This window comes from Magnolia sinica, chromosome 5 (assembly GCF_029962835.1).
Source record: "Magnolia sinica isolate HGM2019 chromosome 5, MsV1, whole genome shotgun sequence".
NCBI classification, from domain to species: Eukaryota; Viridiplantae; Streptophyta; class Magnoliopsida; order Magnoliales; family Magnoliaceae; genus Magnolia; species Magnolia sinica.
Window position 1 is genome coordinate 84,517,236 of NC_080577.1, and position 13,990 is coordinate 84,531,225.

At 40.5% G+C, this 13,990-nt stretch overlaps 1 pseudogene; it reads right to left on the reverse strand.

Moving 5' to 3' along the window:
* The window catches only part of LOC131247084 (beta-glucosidase 44-like), a 33,709-nt pseudogene that overhangs the window by 12,241 nt on the left and 7,478 nt on the right, over positions 1 to 13,990 (reverse strand).

A 13,990-nucleotide genomic window follows, 5' to 3' on the forward strand; every position in this document is an offset into this window, starting at 1 on the left:
TTGAGTACGTTTATATTGCGCACACACTTACACCACCCTCTAAGCTTTCCATAAGCTTATGCACGATTGATGCGTGCGGGTGAGGACGCAGTCGCAGCCATAGTCTCGCTGTAGTTGGAGCGTGCAGCTGAGCTTCTGGAGTTTGCTTCTTTTGTTACATTGTATTTTTCCCTTTTGTCGCATTGTACTAAAAAGTTTTTGATCATAGTGGATTTTGTGGTGGTGTTCTTGTGGTTATTAGTTGTGGGTTATGCTTGTGTTATGCTCATTATGAATCAGACTGATGATTTGAAATCCTCCTTGTAGTATCCCAGGATCGGAACCTGGTGAATGGGTGCCGGGATCCGAAAATGGGGTTCTACGGAGGCTGTCGGCGCCGGATTCGGCGATCGGGAATTTTGTGAGCCCGGTTTCCGAGTTCGGGGCGTGACATGGACGATAGCGGACCTCAAGGGAATCGATCCATCGATTTGTACTCACCGCATATATCTTGAGGATAATGCAAAAACCGCTCGCCAACCACAACGTAGACTAAATCCAAACATGAAGGAAGTGGTTAAGGCCGAGGTTCTTAAACTATTAGACGTGGGTATCATATACCATATATCCGATAGTCAATGGGTGAGTCCAACTCAAGTGGTCCCTAAGAAGTCCGGAATCACCATCGTAGCCAATGCCAATAATGAACTTGTGCCAACTAGAGTCACTACTGGTTGGAGAATGTGCATTGACTACAGGAAGTTAAATACCGTCACGAGGAAAGACCACTTTCCTTTACCATTCATTGATCAGATCCTGGAAAGGTTAGCTGGTCATTCCTATTACAGTTTCCTTGACGGGTATTCGGGCTACAATCAGATAGAGATAGCCCCTGAAGACCAGGAAAAGACCACATTTACATGTCCCTACAGCACCTTTGCCTACCAAAGGATGCCATTCGGACTATGTAATGCCCCTGCCACCTTTCAGCGATGTATGCTTAGTATCTTTTCTGATATGGTGGGGCAATATCTAGAGGTCTTCATGGATGATTTCTCTGTTTACGGTCCATCTTTCAGCAAGTGCTTGGAAAGTCTTAAATGTGTGCTGAAAAGATGTGAAGAAAAGAACTTGGTACTTAATTGGGAGAAGTGTCATTTCATGGTTCAGAAGGGAATTGTCCTTGGGTATATCATCTCGTCCAAGGGAATCGAGGTAGATAAGGCAAAAATCGATCTTATCTCTAACCTACCTCCACCCAAGAACATCAGAGACGTGCGATCCTTCTTAGGACATGCAGGATTTTACAGGCGATTCATAAAGGACTTTAGTCTCCTCTCTCGTCCTTTATTTACTCTTCTTTAAAAGGATGCTCCGTACGAGTGGACTGAGCAATGCCAGGAAGCTTTCACCAAGCTTAAGGGCACGTTAACCACTGCACCTATCATGCAACCACCCGACTGGAGCCTTCCTTTTGAGCTTATGTGCGACGCTTCTGATTATGCTCTTGGGGCGGTCCTAGGCTAGAGAAAAGACAAGAGGCCCTACGTCATTCATTACGCAAGTAGAACTTTAAATTCTGCCCAAGTGAACTACTCGACTACGGAAAAGGAACTCTTAGCTGTAGTGTTCGCCTTGGACAAATTTAGGTCCTACTTGATCGGATCCAAGATCATTATCTACACTGATCATGCGACACTTAAGTATCTTCTTTCTAAGAATGATTCTAAGTCCCGTTTGATACGATGGATCCTTCTACTCCAAGAATTTGATTTGAAAATTAAAGATAAAAAGGGAGTAGAGAACGTAGTGGCCGATCACCTTTCTCGCCTTAATACATCTGATTCCCTTGAGGCGACCCATATCAATGATATGTTCCCTGATGAACAACTGTTTAGAGTCTCCCATTCACCTTGGTTCGCTGATATTGCTAATTATCTTGCTACAGGTGCCATACCGACACAGTGGACTGCGCAAGATAAGAAGAAATTTTTCACCGAGGTGCGCAACTTCTTCTGGGATGATCCTTATTTATTTAAATATTGCCCAGACCAAATCCTAAGGAGATGTGTACCAGACGAAATATTATCCTTTTGTCATTCTCAAGCTGTGGTGGTCACTTTTCTGCTAAAAAGACCACGGCCAAGATTCTGCAGTGTGGCTTTTACTGGCCCACTATGTTTAGGGACACTCATGAGTTTTGCAAAGCTTGTGAGCGTTGTCAGAAATTGGGAGCATTGTCCCGTCGGAATATGATGCCTTTGAATCCCATCCTTATCATTGAAGCATTTGATTGCTGGGGCATCGATTTCATGGGACCATTCCCCCAATCGTTTGGAAATCTGTATATTTTGCTCGCCGTGGATTATGTCACTAAGTGGGTCGAAGCGATTTCGTGTCAAACTAATGACCATCACACGGTCATTAAATTCCGAAAAGAAAACATCCTTTCTTGATTCGAAACGCCTCGAGCCATCATTAGTGACGGGGGCTCACACTTTTGTAATAAACCATTTGAGAGCTTAATGAAGAAATACGGTATCTCTCATAGGGTGAGCACCCCATACCACCCACAGATAAGTGGGCAAGCTGAGATTTCTAATAGGGAAATTAAACACATTTTGGAGAAAACGGTTAACCCTAATCGTAAGGATTGGTCAATCCGATTGACCGATGCCTTATGGGCATACCGTACTGCCTTTAAAACCCCTATTGGAATGTCTCCCTTTAGACTTGTCTATGGGAAAGCTTGTCACTTGCCTGTGGAGCTGGAACATAAAGCATACTGGGCGATCAAAAATCTTAATTTCAATCTGGACAACGCTGGCTCGCTATACAAACTTCAATTGAATGAACTTGAGGAAATCCGGAATGATGCGTACGATAATTCGAGAATTTACAAGGACAAGATGAAAGCATTTCATGACCAACACATTTTGCGAAAATCATTCACGCCTGGTCAGAAGGTCCTTTTGTACAATTCTACATCTCTTTCCGGGTAAGCTTCGATCTCGTTGGACCGGCCCTTACATTGTTATTACTGTTTTTCCTCATGGGGCCGTTGAAATTAGAGATCCCGACAATGGCAAGGAGTTTAAAGTCAATGGACATCGATTGAAACCATTTGTCGAGAAATTTGATTCAGAGGACATGTCCATGCCCCTGACTGCTCATATTTACCAGGATTGATCTCCTAGTCTGATGGAGGTATAAGTAGGTTTATCGCTTTCATAGGACTAGGGTAGTTGCTTTATTTGTCTGGCTGAAGACGGTAAACTTAGCACTCCTGGGAGGCAGCCCAGCTCTTCATTTCATTTCATTTTTATCATTAGTTAGTTCAATGTTTGTGGGTAACATTACTGCAAACCCTCACGAGACTACAACTCGTCCACTAAGGGCAACCTAGGGGTTTAAAGGCTTGTTGCATACGCTAAATGCAATCGAGAGTACCTGCGAAAGTGGTGTAGGTAGGATTTCATTTTTGTTATTTTTATTTTTACTCCTGTTAGTTTCTCTCTTGTACTGACCCCCTTTTATGTAAATATCTATGGAAAGCCTCTTGATTCTTTCGTTCAGGTATTATCTTCCCATTACTTCTCATTTACTTATTTTGTCCCATGTGCATTGCATGCTTATTTCTTTTACATTGAGGACAATGTAGATTTTAGGTTGGGGGTGGGAGATTAGGTCTCCTAATCAGTATTTTCTTAGTCTTGAGCAGAAATTGTGAAAATTTTTAAATTTTTTTAGAATTTCGTATGAATTCAAAGCGATTTTGATGGCCATCTTGGATTTAGAATTACAAGATAAGTGATGTTGGAATTGATGACTCTTGGATTCAACTAATTGTTAGATTTCACAGTTAAGTTAAAACTATTAATCCATGATTAGAAGTTTTAAACATTGATTGAATCATAATTTTACATGTCACATCTCGCTTACACATTAAGGTTTCATTCGATATTGAAGGATTAATTTGGTGATCACTAAGCTTGAAAGGAACCAACCTGAGAAATTGAAAAGATTGGGCGAATGGTTTTCACCATAGGTTTGCTCCCTACAGGTGAAGGTTTGATTCCCCAAGGTTGACATTCATAAACTTTTTGGCGACCGGTCTTTACCATAGGTTTGCTCCCTATAGGTGTAGATTCGATTCTCCTCCTTGGCTGTACTTTTAAAAAGTGGACATAGTGTGAAAATCATCAAAAGCTGGAAGAATGAATCAAGCTTTGGTTTAGGTGTTGGTTATCATGAATTCTCTTGTGGTTACCAATGATATCCTGAAATAGAGAAGTGAATTTTAATAATGTTAAGCCGAGATTACACTATACACTCATGGAACTCAATGTTTAGAATTGTCTAATTAATGGATTAATATTTGAGCCTGATTATGAAGTTTACTGTGAGCTTGATTTCAGGAGAAAGCAATGCCAACATTTATTAATCGTAGAATTCTAGTATCTGAATTGTTTTTCATAAATCTCTTGAGTTTATAAAAATTGTCTTGTAATTCTCAAATTATTTTCCGCATACCTTGCTCGGGACTAGCAAGATGCTGGTTGGGGGTTGTGTTGAGGGTCAAATATTGCATATCAGACCCTATTATGACCTCGGTTTTCAAACATAATACTGTTTAACGGCCCGATTTAAATCGTGTTTAAGCTGCAGGGCGTGTTTACGAACCCGGACTGGGAAAAGGGTACTAAAAGCATGGATTTAACAGTCCGAAGTCACCAAGGCAAGCGACGGACCCTATGAGACCAAGATCGACAGATTTGCACGCCAGGGATCCAAGAAAATCGAGGAATTGAAGCTCAAGTGGCCTGAAAAGTGTCCAGAATGCAAGATCACTGGGTTTCCATCATCTGTTCGACTCAAAACTTTATTCATGGCTCGAGGACCAAAAAAATAACCGTATACGTCAAATTTCAGCCATTGGATCCCTCTGAAAGTGGTCCAATGGTTAGATCAGCCCATGAATTACTGATCTGAGGCCCACCTGATATTCAGATATGCTTCAAACTTGGACTCTATCCATTAAATGAGATGAGAAAAGGGACGAGTGGATCCGATTTCCCACAAACATCAAGGTAGACCCCACTTCAAGAGGCGAATGTGCACAGGCAGTGTACACCCGCTGTGCACCGGACCAACAAGAGCGGTCAAAGTCGGTTTTGACCGACCTTATTCAAAAGAAAACGGAAATCACCGTTCTCTGTTCGCAACAGGGAGTTGCGGGTGACTTCAGGTGGGCCATCATCATTGCAGATGAGTCTCATCTGGACCGTCCATTTGTTTCAGAAGGTCAAACCGACCGTACACATGAGGCTTTTCCAAATTGGTGCTTGCATACACAGGATAATACCGTTCAAACGCAGGTTGAACGATGATATGGAAAATCAGGTGGGCCGCTTCAGCGTCGATCCAAAACTGACCATATCCGAACGGTTTTGTGAGTAGAATACAGTGGACGTCGTGGATTCCTCGAACCAGCAGTGAAGTGGGCCCCACCAGCAGTACAGCGCTTGGACGTGCGTGCCTCTGTTCACGCGATCCGAAAAATCCGGGACGATGTGGTCCACCCTTGTTAATCAGATGGTTGATCTGATCCGTCTAGTAGGAGCGCAGGTCAGCCATGATCCTAGCTATGTCGCCGAAATTTCGACTGAAGGAATCAGCAATCCAAAAAGTTTAGCTGCAGCTTGGTATGTTGCGTAAGGAATCCCGAAACCTGCAAACTGGTTGCGAAACGATTTCGTGGCAACCATTCTGCATCGTCTTACGCACTCCCAGCCGAGGAAGGTTGAGACCACCATATAAGCAAGAGAGAAAGAGAGAAACGGGGGCTGGAGGCGGAAACGTGAAGGAAAGGGAAGAAGGAAGTTAGCTGCTGGACGTGGACAGAGGCAGCGTGTGGGAAAAAAAAATGGAAGAAAAGAAGAAAAAAACTGAGGAGAAGCTGGAACGGAGAGAGAGAGTGAAGCAGCCTAGTTTTCTTCTTCTTTTTCTTTATATTTCTTTTATTTTTTAAGATTTAGCCCATTCATGTGTGGCTAAACCTCTTAGCTAGGGCTAAGAGGTGAAGCCTGTAGCGAGATGGGAGATTCTACTTTGTGCCTTTAAAATTCATAAACTGAATTTGATTTAGTTGATTATTAAAGGAATATTTTTCTTAGTCTTTAATGGTCTGTTGTGACTGAAATTACAATGGATTTGCAATGGCTTTGAATATTTCTTTTCCCTTTTTATGTTTATGAAGTCAGGAAGCCCTGTTGTTCATCATTGTTCCATGGGCATCGTAGGATGTTTGTACCCTTCCTGATCTTCATACATTGTTGGTTGGTTGGTAATTAGTTTAATTCTGTTGCTTACTTTGTCTCCTGGGCATGGTTTGGTGATGGAATCCATTCTAATTCATATACCTTTCATCTCTTGAAAACTATATCAAAGGAAGTCTAGTTGATTTCCATGATTTTCGAAGTAGGCATAAGATCTCTCTGATCTCTACAAGTGGATCCTCTGAATCCTTAGTTTCCTTCCTCTGAATTCCTTAAGTTTTACATTAATCTCTCACCATTATTCATCAATTTATATTTGATTTAGATTGCATCTTATGCTAGTTCTATTTTTATCTAGTTTCAGGAAACGTACAAGTTTCAGTCCCTGTGGATTCGACCTCGGTCTTATCGAGTTATTACTACATCACAACCCTATACTTGGGGAGTGAACATCCGACCCCCTGATCGTCATGTCCCATGCACAGACAGATCCGTGGGCCTATTTCGCATACAGATTAAGTCCCACAGTTGGTATCAAAGCCATCTGTGCCTAGGTATGGATGATCATCCAGCTATATCTGATCACATCAAGGATTTTCGAATTCCTGAAATAGTTGTGATTAGGGATTTTCGAATCACTGAATCCAGAAATATTCAGATTAGGGATTTGAATTTCGAAAACCCTAAAAAATAGTTATTCAAATTGGGAATTTCAATTCGAATATCCAGAATCAGGGATTTCGAATTTGAATCCCCAAATCTAGTTAATTTGGGGATTTCAGTCCTAAACCCCAAATCCAGCCATCCATATTAGGGATTTCAGATTTGAATCCACAAATCAGAAATCAAGGATTTAGGAATTCCCAAATCCATTTATTAGGGACTTCGAATCCCAAATCTAAATTAGGGATTTCAATTCCCAAAATAGCTATGGGGAATTTCAGATCCCCCAACCCTTATTCCAGATTCTAATTAGGGATTTTCTGAACCCAGATCCATAAATCTAGTCAATTAGGGATTTTGGATTCAAATCCCCAAATACAGTTAATTAGGGATTTCAGATTCTAATCCCCAAATCCAGGAGGTAATTAGGGATATTGAAATCCCTGAATCAAGTAATCTGATTAGGGATTTAGCATCCAAAACCAGCAATTAGGAATTCTGAAATCCCTGAGTTGAGGTCTTTCGATACCCTTACCAGCGGTTTGTAGAAGACAGCCATGAATACTTGTATTTTCTCACCGATGCTGTCTATAACCCTTGATTCAACTGGATCCAACCTACCAACTCCATTCATGACCGATGAATCCTGATGATTGCCACATCGTCCAATCGCAACCATCATCATCGTGTTGATGAACTCCTCATACAGATTCAAGGAAGATGTCATGGTAGTCATTCCGGATCAGCGTCATAGATGATGGAGGTGACTACGACTTTGATTCTCTCAGAGGAGATTTTTCTCTCTCTCTCTGCTACCCAGTCGGTCGAAGAAAAAACAGCTTCACTGTTGTTTTTAGGTCGAGAACGACCTTATATGAAATCGGGTCTTCGGACCCGATTACGAGTATTCAGATTCATCATCGAGACCCGCGAACGGGATTATAACTTGTGGGCTTGACACTGACAGTAGGCCCATTGCACACCATCTAGGCCTTTTGATTCATACCAAACCCTGGGTTGGGCCTGGTATTTGATCTAGGCCCTTTTTTTTTGGACCATTCAAAGTCAATTAAGGTCATATGTAGGCCCACTTCTAATCATTCACTATGAAGCACTCTATCTGGTTCTTTCACTAGATTGATAATATAAAACAAAAATCTTCTGCTATATAGACCTATCCAGTCACTTGTATTGTTTCATGCTACACGACTATCATATAGAGTTTAAAAGGTAAAATACTTATTGATGATGAACAGATCAAATTAGAGTACTGATTCGGCCCTATGATAGGCCTATCACCCATCCTTAAGAGTTGATATAGACCATTGGAATATATCGTATGAAACCTATCCGCATGTTTCACTTTAAGGTTCATATATTTTCCAATGATCAATACCGACCATCTTATGGGCCACATCGGACTGATTAAGATATAATACAAAGAGAGGCAGGATTGTAATAACAATCTTAAAGTCTATATTTGGTTTCGGTTGTGTTAGCCACCATAGTGATCTCAATCGATGAAAAATATTACAAGTACAGACTTGTAACATTGGGATAAGCGGATTGCATAGAGTTACGTTCACATTTTCATGCGTACGGTAATGAAAATATAGATGATTACCATTTGACAGTCAAGTAAACGGGTGAAGTAAATGGTGCTGGTAATGTAAAGCTGAAAGACTCATCTCACCCATAGGTGTTGAGTGTCTCAGATTTACATGACTTACATCACTTAGCTTCATATTCAGGAGGATCACTAACATGTTGTTATTACCGCCCACAGGAGGAATGATGATGATGTAACAGATTCTCACCAGGATGAGATGGTTGGGCCCATCGTCATCTTGGATGATTCAGTTGATGCCTCTCTTAACAACTGAATTGATTTGCCTGATATTCTTTGTTTACAATCACGAAATCGTTTTGTGAAACAATGAACTAATGTGACTATATATGTATCTCTTATATTTCGGTCTCAATTCCCACTAATACACATCAAGTCCCTGCCCTAAATGGGTCTAACTATGCTCAATGGAAAAACACCATTGAAGTTGTACTGGGTTGTTTACAATTAGATCTTGCCCTGATAATGCCAGAACTGCCAGAACCATCTGATAATGCCACTGAAGCTGAATATAATTGATGGGTTGCATGGTTTAGGTCAAATGATACATGTCTGAAAGTCATTAAGTATTCAATTTCTGAATCTATGAAAGGCGCCATGCCTGAAACAGATAAGGCTAAAGTTTTCCTGACTGAAATGGAATAAAGGTTCAAGAAATCTGATAAGTCTGAGGTGGGCATTCTTCTGAATAAATTGACTCACTCGTCCTACGATGGAAAAGGCAACATTCGTGAATACATTATAGAGCAAATCGAGGTTGTTTCTAAGATCCGTGCTCTAGGGTTTGTACTCACTGATGATCAACTGGTTCCTTTGATCATGAATAACCTACCTCCCTAATTCAGTACATTCCTGGTAAACTATAACACTCTGAAGGACATGTGGACATTGGATGAACTTATCACTCAGTGTGTCCAAGAAGAAGACAGAATTAGGCAGACGGTTAAAGTTCAAAATGTTAATATGGTGACCTCCTGTCATGGGCATGGGCAAGGGAATAAAGGTAAAAGGAAAAGGAAACAAGGTTCTAATAATGGATTCTTTGGTCCTCCATCTGAAAACCATGAGAATCAATATGGAAATAGATCTAAACGCAAACGGGTTAAAGGCAAACCGTGCTTCTTTTGTAAAAAGGCGGGTCATATAAAGAAAGACTGCGAAGGTTTTAAGGATTGGCTCATAAAGAAAGGTAATCATTCTGTTCTTGTCTGTTTTGAATCTAATTTGACCGATGTGTTAGCGGATTCCTAGTGGATAGATTCAGGAACTACTATTCACATATGCACTTTTATACAGGAATTACTACAGGCCAGGCCACCAACTGATGCGAAGCGCTCGGTATACATAGGCAATGGTGTCAAGGTTGACGTGGAGGCAATAGGGTCTATAGGCTTAAGTTGAAGTCTGGTCTTTTTTGAATTTAGTAGATACATTCTGTGTGCCGTCTATAAGGCGCAATTTAGTTTCAATTTTCTGTTTGGATAAGTTGGGATATTCATTTCACTTTGGAAATGAAAGTTTTAGTATTTACTTTAATTCAATTACAGTTGGAATCGGCTCTATAGTAAATAACTTATACCAGTTAGACTTGATTGCCTCTCACGTCTATAACATTAATTCCTTGCATGGAAATGTAGTGGGATCCAAGCTAAGACTAGACTATGAGAATTCCTCCATGTTATGGCATAGGTGGCTATGCCATATATCTTGTAAGAGATTAGATAGGCTTATGCGAGAAGGAATTTTACATTCTCTAGACTTTTCTGATTATAAAGTATGCATTGATTGCATAAAAAGGGAAACAGACTAGAACGAAAAAGAAATGTGCAACCAGGAGTGTAGGTCTATTAGAGGTTATACATACAGATATCTATGGACCATTCCCTACGGCCTCATGGAGTGGCCACAAATATTTTATTACCTTTATAGATGACTATTCTCGCTTCGGGTACCTATACCTTATCAGTGAAAAATCAGATGCCCTGGATGCTTTTAAAATCTATAAGGCCGAGGTTGAAAATCAACTCGATAAGAAAATTAAAGTTGTCAGATCTGACCGTGGTGGTGAATACTATGGCAAATATGACGAATCAAGACGCAATCCAGGACCATTCGCTAGATACCTGCAAGATTGTGGTATTGTTGCTCAGTATACTATGCATGGTACTCCAGAACAGAATGGTGTGGCTGAGAGATGCAATCGCACCCTTATGGGTATGGTGTGAAGCATGATCAACAATTTAACATTGCCAGAATCTCTGTGGGGTGATGAGATCAAAACCGCAGTTCATATACTAAACAGGGTTCCCAACAAAGCAGTAAACAAAACTCCTTTTGAGTTGTGGAATAGGAGAAAACCAAGTCTCTGATATTTACATGTTTGGGGTTTGTCCTACTGAGGCTAAAATTTATAATCCGCATGAAAATAAGCTTGATCCTAGAACCGTAAGTTGTTTCTTCATTAGATACCCAGAAAGATCAAAAGGCTATCTATTTTACTGTCCTTCCCACTCCGTCAGGATTGTTGAGACTGGGAATGCTAGATTCATTGAGGACACTAAAAACAGTGGGAGCACGAACATAAGAAATTTTGTATTTGAGGAACAAAGGACTGTGACTCCTGTCATAGTCAATCCAGATCACGTGGACATTAATGATACAGTCGATTCTGCAGTCACTGCAGAGCACCATGTAGAACCTCATATACAAACCACTGATGAGGAAAATCAAGATCAGACCCAACAAGCTGAACCAATAAGAAGATCTGAAAGAGAGAAAAGGCCTGTAAATCGAGACGATTACATCGCATACTTACACGAGCGCGACTTTGACATAGGGGTGGAAAAGGATCCTAAATCCTTTACATAAGTCAAACAAAGTGTTGATCCTTCTAGTTGGTTTGATGCCATGAAAGATGAGTTGAAATCCATGCAGGACAATAAAGTATGAGATCTTATAGAATTACCCACTGGAATAAGGCCGATTGGTTATAAATGGATATTTAAAACCAAACGGGACTCCAAAGGTAATGTCGAACAATATAAAGCCAGACTTGTTGCCAAGGGTTTTAACCAACGTGAAGGCATTGACTTTAAGGAGGCTTTCTCACTAGTATCCAAGAAAGACTCATTTAGGATCATAATGGCTCTTGTAGCTTATATGGATTTAGAGTTACATCAGATGGATGTAAAGACTGCATTTCTCAATGGGGATCTAAATGAGAATGTGTACATGTTGCAGCTCGAAGGTTTTGTAGCTACTGGGTCAGAATATTTGGTTTGCAAACTTAAGAAGTCCATCTATGGGTTGAAACAGGCATCGCGACAGTGGTACCTTAAGTTTCATGAAGTAATTTCCTCATATGGCTTTGTAGAAAACACTCCAGATAAATGCATCTATATTAAAACCAGTGGGAGTAAGTTCGTTATGATGATTTTGTATGTTGATGACATTCTGTTGGCTACCAGTGATACCAAGATGTTGAGCGACACCAAGAAATTCTTATCTCAAAGGTTTGAAATAAAAGACCTTGGTGAAGCTTCTTACGTCATCGGTATTGAGATTCGCCATAACAGAACACTTGGACTGCTCAGCCTGTCACAGAGGGCCTATATTACTAGGGTACTCGAAAAGTATGACATGCAAAATTGTTCTTCAGGAAAGTTGCTCATTGTGAAGGGCGACAAATTTGGTCTATTTCAGTGTCCAAAGAATGATTTAGAAAATAATCGAATGAAGGAATTTCCATACACATCAGTAGTAGGGAGCATCATGTATGCTCAAGTCTGTACGCGACCGGATATTGCCTTTGTCACTGGAATGTTGGGAAGATATCTATCTAATCCAGGAATGCAACATTGGATAGCTGCGAAGAAAGTATTACGGTATCTTCATAGAATGAAAGACTTCGAACTCACATACAGAAGATTTGATCAGTTGGAGTTGATCGGATATTCAGATGAAGACTTCGCAGGCTGCATGACACTAAGAAGTCTACTTCAGGATACATCTTCATGATGGTGGGAGGAGTTGTGTCGTGGAAAAGCGTGAAACAATTTACCACAGCCTCATCCACTATGGAAGCTAAATTTATTGCTTGTCATGAGGCATCCAATCAGGCACTATGGTTACAGAGTTTCTTCTCAGGTTTGCAGGTACTACAGCATATCCCGAAACCATTGAGAATATTTTGCGATAATTCGGCTGTTATTTCCTTCTTTAGTAACAACAAGCATTCGTCAAGGTCGAGACATATTGACATCAAGTATTTTATTGTAAAGAAAAGGGTTCAGAATCATCAAGTGTCCGTGGAATTCATCGGCACTAAGCAGATGATTACAAATCCGCTCACTAAAGGGCTCCCTATCACGCCATTTCAGGAGCATGTAACATCCATGGGAGTCATTGATCCCACAGATGTTTTCAGTTAGTGGGGGTTGAGCGTATTTTATTTTTCACAGACACTTAGAGATCTCGTTTTATACAGTTTGTTTGGATGATTTTGATATAAAGATTTATTTCTGCTTCTCTATATATATGCGCAAATTTTGAGTAAGTAGAACTATAGTTGTGTCTCGTTGGAGACATGTAAAAGCTTCAGGACCTCTTAAGAATAGGCACATATCATTACACTAAAGTGTGTAATCCTTATACCACATTTTCTAGTTCATAATCTATGTCGTTAAGATTGAAAGTATTTGTGATCGTGCTTAGACTCACTTTGTCTAAATTAAATGTTGTGATGACTACCGCGTTTCGATCTTGACTGTCTTGATGGACCAGATTAAATAGCATTACTCATACTGTCCAACTATTTCATTGGTTAACTATTTGGATATTTTCTTAAAAGATCAAAACTTATTTTCAAAATAATTCTATATGACTATCATTGACGTTTCTCAATGAGGCCCAAGTGAGAGAATGTAAGAACTCTATTTAGTGGGCCTTACTGATCAACGGTCTGGATTGTCATTCAGTTAGACTAGACGATTGAGTAGACCAGTGAGCCCCACTTCAGGTGATGCATTGCGCAGTCTATTTGCGCAGCTTTGCGTATTAGGGCTGGAATGCTATAGCTGTCTTACGCAAACAACTATTTGAGTTGAACTAGGATGCTACAATGTGGAGCGTGGGAGAGAGAGAGTTGTGATGGGTTTCAAACTCTCTCCACAGACTCTATATAAGAGAGCTGGGTCCCTGATCGTACACCACAGCAGAAATTTGAGTCCCATCTTGTGAATTGCAGAAAGGGTGTGAAGGAGAGGAAGATCCTAAGCTCTACAGGTATTCTGGTATTCTTATCCGGCTTCCATGGCGGCATCTCAGCTAGGTAAGCTATCTGACCCCCCTGATCGCCATGTCCCATGCACAGACAGATCTGTGGGCCTATTCCGCATACAAATTAAGTCCCACAAGATATATATATATATATATATATATATAT